The 14,866-nt window shown below is 44.8% G+C and overlaps 1 protein-coding gene across 2 annotated transcripts in view; it reads right to left on the reverse strand.

The window, feature by feature from the left end:
* The window catches only part of AMER1 (APC membrane recruitment protein 1), a 43,229-nt gene extending 39,728 nt beyond the window's left edge, over positions 1–3,501 (reverse strand). For both annotated transcript variants that reach the window (XR_014507198.1, XM_083423482.1), the window contains exon 1: positions 3,343–3,501. The gene's annotated coding sequence lies outside the window, so the exon portion shown is untranslated. The remainder of the gene's footprint in view (positions 1–3,342) is intronic.
* Between the last annotated feature and the right edge of the window lie 11,365 nt (positions 3,502–14,866).

A 14,866-nucleotide genomic window follows, 5' to 3' on the forward strand; every position in this document is an offset into this window, starting at 1 on the left:
ATGATCAGGATTTAAGAAGAACCGAGCATGAGTCTCCTAAAGTGCCAACTATCAGCTGGTGCTTCTGGCCCAGTGCAGCCACCTTTTTAACCTGCCCACCCCTGGCATCATATAAGACATCAGGTGACTGGCAGGTGAGTGTAACGTGGCCAAAACAGTCTGGTGAGCCAAATGAGCAGGCATTATTAGTCTGATGGGCTGGAGGTTGCTCAGTCCTGCTATAAACTGTGTTCATGCATTCGCAGGACATACAATGTTATAAAACGAGTAGGGAGGCAAGCAGATGCAAGCCTCCAACCCCCCAACCCCAATTAGGATTTTTTAAAAATGGGGTCAAACGATGGTCAACATTAGCTCTTCTGTATGTATTCATTTAATGCAACTATCACAAAGAAAAGCTGACAGCGATTAACATAGATGTCATTAACTACTTTTACAAAACTGTCCAGATGATTCCTTTTGACACTAGATTTGCCTGACCTTGCCTACAGTCCTGTGCACTTAATTATGCACAGGATCTGGCTGGGCATTCTAAAATCTGGAAATAAATTATCCTAGCACAAATATAAAAATTTGTGCAAGAGATGTTCAAAAGAAGTGTCTCTTGACTTTTACTTGAAACCCAGGCTTCATTTTTTCCCCTTTTCTTTAAAGGAAAAAACAAACCCTAGCTATTGGTATACCTAACTGTAGATAGATCTCTGTGTGCCTTGAAGAAGATTCAGCTAGGTTTTCTGACTCTCATTGTTTTATAATGCCCCTAGGGCCGATCCTGACCCTGCTGCTGGACTCTAGCTCACGTCATCCATGACCACCAGTCATGCTGGCTGGGGCTAATGGGAGTTGTAGTCCAACAACATCTTGGAGAAGCTGGATAGATCAATAATAAATCTGTCAGGTTTTTTTAAAGGCGTGCCACAAGACTGTCACTTTTCTCTTGTGATGGACACAAGCCACAGATAACAGCGGAGAGCCAGTGTGGTGTAGTGGTTAAGAGAGTGGGAATATTATTACTTGGGAGACCAGGGTTCAAATCCTAACTCAGCTATAAAGCTCAGTGGGTGAGCGTGGGCCAGTCACTGCCTGTCACCCTAACCTACCTCACAGGGTTCTTGTGGGGTTTAAATAAGGAAGGGGCAAAACCACGTACATCACCATTAGCTCATTGGAGAAAAGGGTGGGAAATAAATACAATAAATAAATAAACAATGTCAGTCTCTATGACACTTAAACACAACGCATGGAAGCCAAGTCCCACTGTAAATCGGCAGGACATGAAGGACCAGCCACAAAAACACAGGTACCTGCTTTATATTGAGCCATACCATCAATCTGTCTATTTCAGTATAGTCAACACTGACTGGCAGTGGCTCTCCAGGGTTTGAGGCTGGATTCTCTCCCAGCCCTACCTAGAGATGCTGGGGATTGAACCTGGGACATTTGCATGCAAAACAGATGCTCCACCACTGAGTTCATTGTCCTATCAAACCTGGATTTATGTAGGCCGAGAGAGAGAGAGAGAGAGAGAGAGAGAGAGAGAAATGTTTCCCCCAGAAATTTCATATATTTGCGACTGAGTGATGAAATTTACATTCAATAAGAAGCTGCAGCCAATGTTAAGGCGTGCAATTTTACAACACTTGTGCATTTCCAAAGTGAAGTTTGGCACATCCACACATAGCATTTTAGGTGTACAATCAGGGAACTGTGTTGGGGGGAAGAAAGTCTCTTTATTTACTAAAAAAAAAAGGCCCATCTTTCCAGGCACACCAGTTTCACAAGGCTGTTTACAAGACTCTAAAACACATGAAAATAAAATATACACCCAAGGATAGTAGCAGCTAATGTTTTTTTCATGCACAACACAATTCAGCGAAAAACAGACAACTGTTTTCAGGGTTTGGAATTTTTAAACACCAGCAGTCATGAGGTCATGTGTATCTCTGCGAGGAGGGAGTTCCGAAGTTGTGGGGCCACCACTGAAAAAGCCCTGTCCCTATTACCCACCAGCCTAACACCTCTTGAGGATTAAGATATTGAAGAGTCCACCAAGCCAGGGAGTTTCATGGTGAAAAGGCCACACTATTCATATGCCTTTTCCCCCAGACAGAGAGGGCAATAAGACTGAAAAGTGGATGGAGCATAATCACATAGGAAAGGGTCATACACCCAGCCAAACTAGTTGTTCACCAAAACCTTTGGCCCTCCAGGTGTGGTGGTTGAACTACATCTCCCACCTTCCACTGCCACTGCCCATGTTTGCTGGTGCTGATGGGAGTTGTAGTTCAAGAACATCTGGAGGGCCAAAGGAAGATGATGGTACAGGGACTCTATGATCGAGCCCAATATAGTCTGCTCTGATGGGCAACAGCTCTCTAGCGGAAGAGTTTCCCATCACCCACATTTTCTAAGGCTCAAACCTGGTTCTTCTGCACTTAAAGGCTGTGCACCACCACAAAGCTACCACCCCATTTTCTGAAAAAGAGCACAGGAAGATGATAGATTCTGATTTCACCGATCCTGATGCTTTCCAACTCGAAATGCTACCTGGTTCTGAAAAGCTGCAGAAGTGTGCTTCTTAGCACGCTACCTGGTCCTTTAAAAATAAAATAAAAGAGGGAGGTACCAGGGTCTAATCCTAGGGCTTCCTGCAGGCAAACTATCACCAGGTTTGCCTCTAAGCTATCCTGGCCTCTTAAAAATAATAGGATGCTTAAGGAGCCTCGGCGCGTCTGCGGTGGGGAAGGGGTGATCTCAGCAGGGGACGCCAGCCGCCACCAGCCACCGCAAGCTCCGGCAACTCAGCAACAAAGCTACCCAGCGCCCGGCCTACCCAAGGGTGGGGGGAAAGGGAGGGAGACTGCCGGCGGAGGTAAAGGAAGAGGCTAGAGAACCGGAGGAAGCCTCACATACATTCTGCGATGGGGTGATAGGTGATCGGCTCCGCTCCACAAATCCCACCCGCGCCTGTCCTTTCTTTCTTTCTCCTCCAAAAGAGATGGCAACAGCAGAAAGAAAGGGCGGCGGGGGGTGGGGGGGAGAAGCAAGCGAAAAAGGCCTCCCGACTTCCTGCAGGAGTCGACACAAAAGAAAAAGACGCGTGCACACAACCAGTCCCAACACACACACACGTACACGCGCGCGAAAGACAGAAGGGAGAGAATGTGTCGGTAAACTGCAAACGCGTAAATATCGCAGGCTGTTTGCGCGAGCAAGCCCCGGGCGATTGCGCTGCGGCCGGCCGGGCGCCTCTCCTCCTGGCACTTCCAAGCAGGCCAGTATAGCTTGCAGGAGAAGGGCAGGCAGGCTCGCCTTCTCGCTCGCCTTGCAGTCCCCACTCACCCGCCTCTGCGTGCGCTCCCGGAGCGCAAGGACCCGCCGCACAGCGCGCGTCTGGAGGAAAGTTGGCAATACATTCATGGCTCTCGCCTCGCCAAACCCAGCACAGAGCAGGGGCAGAGACGGGAAGGTGGGGGCCGGAGGCTCCCGGCTGCTACTACTACCGAGAGGCAGGGCCGGCTGGAAAGGTGATAGACGGCCACGCAGAACCAATGAGGAGCGTTCGAGGCGGAGTCGGGCGGGGTTTTCTGTCTCCCGCCTGTGGTTTTCCAGCCTTCCTCCAACATTCTTTGAAATGCAAAGTGCTGCAGTTCGTAGATTAAAAGTTGTTATCACGAGTACATCTGCAATGCCAGGGTATGCATCTTTACTGAGAAGCAAGCCCCCAGTTGAGATCAGTGGGCGTTGCTGCTCCACGCTCCCCACCTGCGCTCCAATCCTATGCATTAGACTTCAATCCTATTCACGGCTGGGTTGCGTGGGAGCAAATGCCATCGAACTCAAGGGGGGGGGCATAGATTGCACTGCGATCCTGTACCTCTCTGGAAGCATGTGAATTTGGAATTTGGTTTTGAAGAAGCCCATTGCGCGCCGGGGGCGGGCAGCATTCGTGTATGTATATATGCATGCATGCATGCATGCATGTATGTATTTACCTACCTTTTTTTCCTCCAAGAAGCTCAAAGTGGCACACATGGTTCTCCCCACTTTTCATCCTTAGGTTAGGCTGAGAAAAGTGACCAGCCCAAGGACAACCAGTGAACGACTGAGTGGGGATTTGAACCCTGATCTTCCAAGTCTAAGTATTTGTAAAATGAAAGATGCACATATCTGTAAATGGACTTATTTTTAATAAATATATCAAAAGACAGATTTTAGGAGAGGGACAAAGTTTGGGGCTAACTCAAGAGCCAAGCACAGGACTGGCAAAGCCCCTTTTGCTACAGTTACCCAGTGTCCATTCCACATTTGTAAGAAATCAACATTTTAGCATGCCAGCACCTATGCTCTCAAACTCCCTGCCAATGGACATTAAGCATGCACATTCACTGTACTCTTTTTGGCACCTGCTGAAAACATTTTTTTTTAGGTGAATCTGTCCAGGCACATGGAATGTTGATATACGCTTTATCTGCTTTTGTAATTTCTTGTTGATTTTATCCTTTGAAGTTTTAAAGAATTGCTTCCACTCTTTATACTGATAATTTTATTGTTCTATTCGCTTTGTAAACTTTTTTGAGGGTGGGTTGTTGTTGTTGTTTACAATCAAGTGGTGTATAAACCTTAAGGTAAAGGTAAAGGGACCCTTGACCATTAGGTCCAGTCGCAGACGACTCTGGGGTTGCGGCGCTCATCTCGCTTTATTGGCCGAGGGAGCCGGTGTACAGCTTCCGGGTCATGTGGCCAGCATGACTAAGCTGCTTCTGGCGTACCAGAGCAGCGCACAGAAACGCCGTTTACCTTCCCGCTGGAGAGGTACCTATTTATCTACTTGCACTTTGATGTGCTTTTGAACTGCTAGGTTGGCAGAAGCAGGGACCGAGCAATGGGAGCTCACCCCGTCACGGGGATTTGAACCGCCAACCTTCTGATCGGCAAGTCCTAGGCTCTGTGGTTTAACCCACAGCGCTACCTAAAAATACATAATTAAATCAGATGGCTGCTAGGACACTTGGGAAGTACTGTGCAATGAGCTTTGACTGGTCGGTGGGACAAACCACCAGTCAACCATCTGACATCATGACATCAAGTAAATGACAGAGGGTGTCCCACTCACTTGTCAATGTTGGCTCATGGAAGGTGGGGACAAATAAGGACCTGGCTTGGTTAGCCAATAAAATTGTTCCCCATCTCTGGACTAAACCATTCACCAGCCGAACATCCAGCTTGCTGGTTTGAACAGTTGCAAAGTTGGGTTCATGGTGCAAATAACTCATCATAAAATGACTATTGCAGTCTTACCAGCCAAAGGCTTCTTTGCTGATATACTGTAAAGAAGGAAACACCCTTCTATTTGGTCTGGCCCTCTTAGCCAAACAAAGGTCTGCTGTGGGCACTTTCCTGCCGCTTGCTTTATGTTGCAAACTCACAGGCAAACTGCAGCTGGACGATTCCATAGGAAAAGGTCAGTTGCCACTGGCTCTTTGAGCAGAAGTTCCCCCTCCAGATAGTAAATCTTTAGGCTTGCCATGGCAACCAGCCTCAAGTCGGTTTTCATTTGCATCAACTCTCATCCCTCGTAAAGCCCATCCAATTTCCACTGGAGTAATCAAAAGTGCAGAGCGGGAGAAGAGGAGTGTGGGAAAGATCTTTACAGGCTTTGAGTAGACAGATGACTTGCTGAGTGGACAGATGGTGCCTGTGGGCTGTTGCTGCAGCTTATAAACCAGGCGGAGAATCAAAAGTAATAGCACAAGCCAACGACCTGTGCATGGCAGACCTGTGGAAAGCACTGAAACTGTTCAGCTTAAGCCAAAAGCAGGACAGTTTCATGGGTTGTGTTCTGGACCACCTCCTTTAACTTGGAAAGATGGCAGCTGAGCATGTGTAGAGAGAACATTTAAGAAAGGTTTATCTGAGCCCAAACATCCACCAACAAAGGAGCTTGTTTGCTGCCTCCTCCTGGTTCATTGCTCTGTCCTTGCCTTGGCCTGTGATGCACCAGAGCCATTCAATTGCTTTTGCTGTAGGGATGAAGCATAATGACCTATCCTCAGAGGGGGTTACATGTTTCCTTCTTATGAGTCATTGCTCTGGACTTATCTCCTTCCAATCAACCTCTGCTGAGGACAAGCAATCCTGCAGCATCTCCATCTAGCATTTGAGTGGAACATTCAATCACTACCAATGAAGAGAAGCAGTATGAATCAATTACCGACTAGGCTCAAAGGAGTGGCATCCTCCCCACCCCCGGCAGAGTCTCTTGCTGGATTCTAAGGAGGAGGCACACTCCAAAACACAGAGAAGCATAATACTATCAATATTGGAGGCAATAGCCTAGACATTAATAGCCATTTACATTGTGATCCACCTTGAGGTGTTTTGACAAAGGATGGGATATAAATTGTTTAAATAAGTCAACATGCAAATAAATTAATTCCTATATCCTCCATTAATTTGTATAATCCATTTTTAAGGCCATCATTTCATATTGTGGTAGAAAACTCAAACGTGTAACTTTGTGTTGTATGAATAAGTACTTTCTTTTGTCTGTCCTGAATCATGGAACATTTGCAGCTTCAATGGATGACTCTGGGTTCTAATATAATGAGTGGAAGAAAAACTTCTCTTACCCACTTTCTCTGTACCATGCTTAATTTCATATGCCTCTATCATCTCCATCTTCAACTTGCCTTTTTTTCTTTCTGAAGTGATAGGCAGACGGAAGCAGTTCTTATTCCAAAATACTCTAAAAGTACACCTTTGTGCTGCAAATGTAAGAAATGTGCTTCACTGTACTATTAAGATACGCAATTTGTATCTTAGTAGTACAGAATTTTTGCAGAACTCTGCAAAATGGGTTGCAGAATGGGAGAATCAAGCAGCTTGACCAGAACCCAGTTAAGTCAGGATCTTGGATTTGAGGAAACAAGAGAAGAGGGGGAAACAGACATTTCGGCTTTGTAAAGGAAATATACGATCCTTTTATAGATTCTGCTGTTATATAACATTCAAATTTTGCATGTAAATTTGTTTGGGGATTATGGCATGAACTTGTTAAACCTGACCCACCCTGGGATCAAATTGCAAGGCGGTAGATTCATTGAAAAATAGCATGTAGGCTGTATATAGTTGGCAAAAGACTTTAGTACTTGAACTGGTGGACTGGAAGGCTTGTAGCCAGAAGGTATATTGGAGAATCAGAACAAAGGATGAAGAGATCAAGGCATGATCTCAAGAGACAAAGGAAGAAACGCTGCTAAAGGGCACCATTCTAACATCTTAAGAACTGCCTGGCTGTCATATGTTGATAGGGAATGTTTTAGGCTGGAGGGAAAGTAGATTTGCTTTTAACTCTTTGTTTATATGCTCTTTTGCTCCAAATGGAAGGAAAGCTATGCATATTTACAGCTATTCCTATGTTAAACCTATTCTCTAACAATGACCTTAAAATCTTTTACTAAACTTTTGTTTTTGTTTTCATATAACTTGCATGTTGTTGTTGTTTAGTTGTTTAGTCGTGTCCGACTCTTTGTGACCCCATGGACCAGAGCACGCCAGGCACTTCTGTCTTCCACTGCCTCCCGCAGTTTGGTCAAATTCATGTTCTTAGCTTCGAGAACACTGTCCAACCATCTCACCTCTGCCGTCCCCTTCTCCTTGTGCCCTCCATCTTTCCCAACATCAGGGTCGTTTCCAGGGAGTCTTCTCTTCTCATGAGGTGGCCAAAGTACTGGATTCTCAGGATCTGTCCTTCCAGTGAGCACTCAGGTCTGATATCCTTAAGAATGGATAGGTTTGGTCTTCTTGCAGTCCATGGGACTCTCAAGAGTCTCCTCCAGCACCAGAATTCAAAAACATCGATTCTTCGGCGATCAGCTTTCTTTATGGTCCAGCTCTCACTTCCATACATCACTACTGGGGAAAATAACTTGCATGGTCTCCTTTAATATGCTGCTCCATGTCTAGTGCCACATGCTAAGATACCTGGAAGTGGTCTTGGGGGAGATACAGGGAATTTTAGACTGATTGGTGAAAGACAACGACTATTTCACTTGGTGGCAGAAAAGGTGTAAAAGAAAGGGATGTACTCCAACCAGGCTGCATCTCCCTCTCCTCATCACAGCATAGGACCCAAGAAAACTGGAGTGCTGTGGCAGGCATCAATGAAAGTGAGCATCTTTCTTTCACACAATCTCTCCCACTTTGTTTTCCATCCAGTCTCACTATTCTGTGACATTTTGGTTGGTCAACAGTTTTAAGCTTTAGCCATGCACACTAATGAAACCTACCTCTTCCTCTGCTTAGTTTCTTTGGTAGTTTCCTCCTTAGGGGGGGAAATGTGATTTTTTAAATTTGATGTGCAGAGGACTGGCAAATGGCACCCAAAATGATCTCAGCATCCCTGCGGTGAAGTAAGGGGAAGCACTTCATCCTTTCTCCTGCCTGCTATGCCAGAGCACAGATCCTTACTGAGGCTCTAGGCTTGTCATTCTATCAGACTCAATGCAGTCATCACAAGAGATGGCTGAACCTCAACATTCATTTAAGGAAAAAGTTCTCCCAAAGGTTTTTTGAGCCTCTTGGAACCAAAATGCAGTCAAATTACAGGATCTTCTATAAGGCTGAGATTTTTGAATCCGAAAAGACAAGGTGAAAAAGAGAGCCCAACACTTTCCTCTGTTGCCAGTTAAGTATGGAGGAGGAATTTGATTCTGCTTGTATTTAATGAGAAATGGCCTGATCTGCACTTTCAGAAACAAAATGATCAAGGGCATATGAACTCTCATATGAGGAAAAGTTGCAGCGTTTGGACTTTTCTCTATACTAAAAAGGTGAGTAACAGGTGACATGCTAGTTCAGGGATCAGCCGTGAACCGGTCCACCGTCTCTCAGACCATGTGGTGGGCTGGACTATATTTTTTGGGGGGAAATGAACAAATTCCTATGCCCCACAAATAACCTAGAGATGCATTTTAAATAAAAGCACACATTCTACTCATGTAAAAACACGCTGATTCCCGGACCATCTGCAGGCTGCATTGAGAAGGCGATTGGGCTGGATCTGGCCCCCAGGCCTTAGGTTGCCTACCCCTGTGCTAGTTTATAAAACTATACATGGGATAGAAAAAGTGGACAAAGGTTTTTCTCCTTCCTTTATAACACTAGAACTCATGGACATCCAATGAAGTTGCGGAATTTAGGACAAATAAAAGAAAGTTCTCACTCCCAGTGATGGCAGAGATGGCCAACAACTTGGAGAGCTTTAAAAGAGGACTAGGTAACTTCATGGAGGAGGAGACTATCAATGGGTACTAGTCACGATGGCTCGATGGCTGTGCTCTGTCTCCTGAGCTGGAAGCAATAATGTTTCTGAATACCAATAGCTGGAAACCAAAAGCAAGATGAGTGCTCCTGTGCTCAGGCCCTGCTTGCAGGATTCCCACAGGCATCCAGTCAGCCACTGTGAGAGCAGATGGGCCATTGGCTTGCTCTAGCAGGCTCTTACTATTCCAAAGCACAACAATCCTTTGAAATGTGTGCTTCTCTGCATTCTGCAATGGAGCTCCCCACACAAACAATCTGTACAAAAAGTACATATACTAGGGGAAAGGGTACAGAAAAATGCATGTTAGTGAAACTACCAAAAAACCATTGTTAGCATAATGACTTGCAAAGTGCGTAATTAGTGAAAACTACATACAAAAATGTATTTACTGGGAGAAAATGGCACTAAAACGCTAATGAATTTTCATGAGGATTCTTGTTTAGAATAATTGCCAATTGCTGTAGAAATGTGGAGAACTGAATTTAAGACCAGAAGAACGAGAAACTTAGAGAACTGCAATTCATCCATTCTTAGTTGGCAGCTAGAGTTCTAAGAAACAGATCAGGGTGAAGAAAATGATCGAGGCTGGTTCTAGAGGTAGGAGAAGGGTTTTATTGCCGCTTTTTGCAATACCTTCCTAGCTAGTTTTCATTGAGCCTGGTATGGCTTCAGCCTCTAGGCGGCTTATTAAACTTCCCAAATCAAAGCCAATTATTCATCAGCTGAAAATCCATGAAAAATTGTTCATGCTTATTTTCCATGCAAACCATCTTTCTTTTTTTAATCCTTTGCTAGAGATCTGACTTTTTTCAGACCCAAGAGGGGGAATAGTAAGTGATCAAGAGAAAAAGCCCCTGATCATGAAACTTACGGGAACGAATAAGCATGGGCAGCTGTTAGCACTGCATCCAGCTGGTGCTTTCTGATTGCTTTAAAAATTGTTATCTTTTTGGTGCCCATTCAAGTATTAACAAATTACATTCCCCTTGGGTTGTCAGTTCAAATCCATCCCAGGTCAAGCGGTACCCAAAAGGCATTACATTCTGGATGGTTGCTTAGCTCAGTGCAGTGAAAGGGTGGGATTAGTTGGTGGTGGTGTCAAAAGCATAATGGAAGACACAGCTTTTGGGGTCTCAGTCAGTATACTCAGGCGAGATGACTAGGAGCCAATGACTACCTCCTTTAATCTCATTATACACTTCGGTAAACAATGGTCACACCGGCTTTCCACAGCCTGGTGCCCTCCAGATGTTCAGCCCCTCCAGACACCCTTTTCATACTATATTCATGATGATTTGTGCTTATGATGCTCTCAGGGTGTAGTATGCAACCCTGCTTTCAATACTGCTTGTGCCTGCAAATGTTCTGGGATAGGCATGCTGCTCCATTTCTAATCTGCGCATGTCACAAAGCTTCCTGCTGAAATCTTGTAATTTATGTCACAAGTGTTCTGGCTTGTTTGTTTGTCTGAACTCTTGCTTTTGTACAGTACCAAGACTGCCTCTCTCAATGGCAATAATGCAGTAACATTGCGGAAACTTTGCAGAACAACTAGTAAAGCAGAATGATTTGTGAACAGCCCAGTTTGAATCCACCGCAAATGCACTGTTGAATCAATGACATGTTGCAGACTACACCGGCAGAAAAACACACACCCAATTCTGGAGGAGCCCTTAGTCGGGAGCTAAATTCCCACAATTCCTGGCCTCTGGCCTGGCTGGCTGGGGCTGATGGAACCCAGAACCTTTGAAGGACACTAGGTTGGGGAGGGCTCCCTCAGAGCCCCTTACTTTTACAGTAGAATTGGCAATTGTTTTATCATTCGTGTGTTTGCTGCTCTGGGCTCCTTTGGGAGGAAGGGTAGGATATACATTTTAATAATAATGATAGTAATTATAATGATGATAATAATAATAATACTCAAGAGTCCATAGGCTGAGGAAGGTGGGGGGCACACTTTTGCTTCAAATGCACAAACGTCAGCAAACGTTGTCATAGCATAGGCCAAAGCATGTTTTCTTAGAAGTAAGCCCTTACTGTGCTCAATGGGGTTTATTTCCTCGTTAGAGCATTTAAGGTTGCAGCTGAAGTTTCTTTGCGGATCAAAAATAAGTGTTTGTTTCTAATTTTCCATAGCAAGCTAAGTTATAAACACCCCTCCACACACACACACACACACACACACACACACACACAGGCTTGTTAAATATTGTAGCATTTCAGGGTTTGTTTGTTTTTTGCTTGGAGTCTCTTGAGCTTTGACACAGAATTTTTTCCACAAGTCAAGACAGAAGCAAAAGTCATTTTTCCAAGCGAAGCAAGAGTCAGGGTTTATGTTGAGTGAAACATCCACACAGATCAGAACACACTCCTGTTTTTCAGTCTGTTACAGATAGAAACATTTGTGAGTGTTAACACTGTACTTATTTGACTGTTTTAAGATGAGGTGTGTGTGTGTAACCTCAGGCTCAGGGGCCCAATGTGGCACCTCAGACCTCTTTATCTTACCCTTGAGACCCTCCCCAGATATACCGCTCCACAGCCACACCCCTTCTCCCCAGGCAACACTTCTTATTGACTTACCAATGTTGTTGCCTGGTTGGAATAAGTAGGATGGGGTGTATGATGGGGTGGGTATGTGAAGAAACTTGCATACTACTGTACACAGAAAAATGCTCACATTTGTGGCTCTCCTCACTTTTGCCTGTGGCACACTGGCATGTGACCACTGGAAACCTAGACAGGAGGAAATTTGGATCTTGTGTTGAAAAGAGTTCCCCACTCCTGGTTTAAGGCAACCTCTGTGAAGTGCAAAGTAGATGCTTATGGGTCAGAAGGCATCTCCACCATCTCATATCCACATAGATTTGGAGGATTCAATACAACCATCTCGCCTTCTGATGCACAGTTAATATCTTCATTTGGTCCTTCTCCCATGTGCTGCTTGTCTCCATTACCTTTGTGAAGCAGGCTGGTTGCAGACCACCTCGGAGAGGGACAGTGTAGCATAGTAGTTAGAGTTTGGACTAGGATCTGGGAGACCAAGGTTCAAATCCCCCCCTCGGCCATGAAGCTCACTGAGTGACCTTGGGTCAGTCACTGCCTCTCAGCCTAAACAACCTCACAGGGTTGTTGTGCAGATTATAATAGAGGAGGGGGAGAACCCTGTACTGTACCATAAGCTCCTTGGAGGAAAAAAATGGGAGATAAAATATGTGTGTGTGTGTGTGTGTGTGTGTGTGTGCACGCCCGCACACACACAAACACAGGCAGCACAACCAGCTGCTAATTTAGCATCCACTCTATTACTGAGGCAACCAACTCTTGCTCTCCACAATATCCTTTCTAATTGTTTCTCCAGCTTAATTTTAACTGCACAGGGCCACAGAGCTTTCCAGCATCTCCCTTAAGAGACCTGCACACTGCTTAATAGATGGCTGGTTAATAGAGTTCACAGCCCTTGACATTATAATTTGATTTTGGATTTATAAATAATGCAGACCTGTTTCTAGACTTCTGTGTTTCCAAATATCCAGAATGCTCTCAAAGGGGCATTTTGGTGCCCAAACTGAACATAGTCTGAGGCCCAATTCTCAAATACAACAGATGAGTCTGTAAGCCTGTTTTTAGATAGTACCACTATTTTATTTTATTTTAATCCCCCTGTACCCACAAAACTAGCACATTGGGAAAGTGTCTAGTTTTGAATCCTAGTAAGAATCAAAGAAGAGCCCTTCTGGGTCAGACCTAATAATAACGGTAATAATAAAAATATCAAAAATGAATAATTTATTACCCACCCATCTGGCCAACCTCCCCAGCCACTCTGGGTGGCTTCCAACAGGATATTAAAAATATAATAAAAAATCAAACATTAAAAGCTTCCCTAAACAGGCTACACAGTGGTACCTCGGGTTACATACGCTTCAGGTTACAAACTCTGCTAACCCAGAAATTGTGCTTCAGATTAAGAACTTTGCTTCAGGATGAGAACAGAAATCGTGCTCCGGCGGCACAGCAGCAGCGGGAGGCCCCATTAGCTAAAGTGGTGCTTCAGGTTAAGAACAGTTTCAGGTTAAGAATGGACCTCCGGAACAAATTAAGTACTTAACCAGAAGTACCACTGTAAAGATTAATCTTGCCAAGCATTGTGCTTCACACGGTGGCAGATCAGATGTCATTCAAGGAGCCCACAAGCAGGAGTCTGAGGGCAAAATTCCACTCCTAACGCTACTCCCCAGCAGTCAATATTGTGGTACACTGCCTCTGAACATAGAAGCTTCATAGAGTCATCTTGACTCATCTACCTGCCTCACAAGACTGCCCAGTTACCGTAAGCTAGTCCTCTGTCATCAACAGAATCACATCACCTCTTCAGAACCCATCTAGTGAGGAAGGAAGAGCAAAGTATTATGGGCAATAGCTTATCTCCCAGCTTCAAGAAGGTGTCAATCCCCTCTCACTGAGAGATGTGGGTGCCTTGCGAATGGCTAAATAAGGCTATACAATTAAAGCACTATGATACCATTTTAAACAGTCATAGCTTTCTCTCAAAAGAGCCTGAGAAGTATTGTTTGTGAAGAGTGCTGAGAGATACTAGGTCAGGGGTCAGCAAACTTTTTCAGCAGGGAGCCGGTCCACTGTCCATCAGACTTTATGGGGGGCCACACTATATTTAGAAGGAGAAAAAATGAACGAATTCCTATGCCCCACAAATAACCCAGAGATGCATTTTAAATAAAAGCACACATTCTACTCATGTAAAAACACCAGGCAGGCCCCACAAATAACCCAGAGATGCATTTTAAATAAAAGCACACATTCTACTCATGTAAAACACCAGGCAAGCCCCCAAAATAACCCAGAGATGCATTTTAAGTAAAAGAACACATTCTACTCATGTAAAAACACCAGGCAAGCCCCCAAAATAACCCAGAGATGCATTTTAAATAAAAGGGCACATTCTACTCACTGATTCCCAGACCGTCCGTGGGCCAGATTTAGAAGGTGATTGGGCCGGATCTGGCCCCGGGCCTTAGTTTGCCTACCCATGTACTAGGAGATCCCTATTCTCTTCCCAGAGCTACAGTTCCCAGAGAGGTTTAACAATCAATTCCTCTTCACAGGGAACTCTGGGAATTGTAGTTCCGTGAGGGTGAAAGAGGCCTCCTAACAATGCTCAGCACCTTTGACACACTACAACCCCCAGAATTCTTTGGAGGAAGCTTTAACAATATGGTGCAAATGTGGCCTAAAATGCATCTTCCAAACAAAACCCACCTGGGTCCGAAGTGCTTAAAAGATGACTGTAACAAACAGGTCCTTGCCCCTAAACTTCCACCTGGCTGTTCATGTTGCCAGCTTATATGTGAGGAGACTGAAAGTCTGCTTGGAAAACAGCTACAGCAGAGCAGCGAGACTTGAACAAAAATGTTCTCTTTATTTTCTTAGAGGCCCATACTCCCCCTTCCTTTTCATCCTATTGCCTGTTCATATATTTCTGAAAACTGGCTGCTGGGGACTGTGCATGCATTTGTG

The sequence above is a fragment of the Podarcis tiliguerta genome (genome assembly GCF_965153285.1).
Source record: "Podarcis tiliguerta genome assembly, chromosome: Z".
Classification (NCBI taxonomy): domain Eukaryota; kingdom Metazoa; phylum Chordata; class Lepidosauria; order Squamata; family Lacertidae; genus Podarcis; species Podarcis tiliguerta.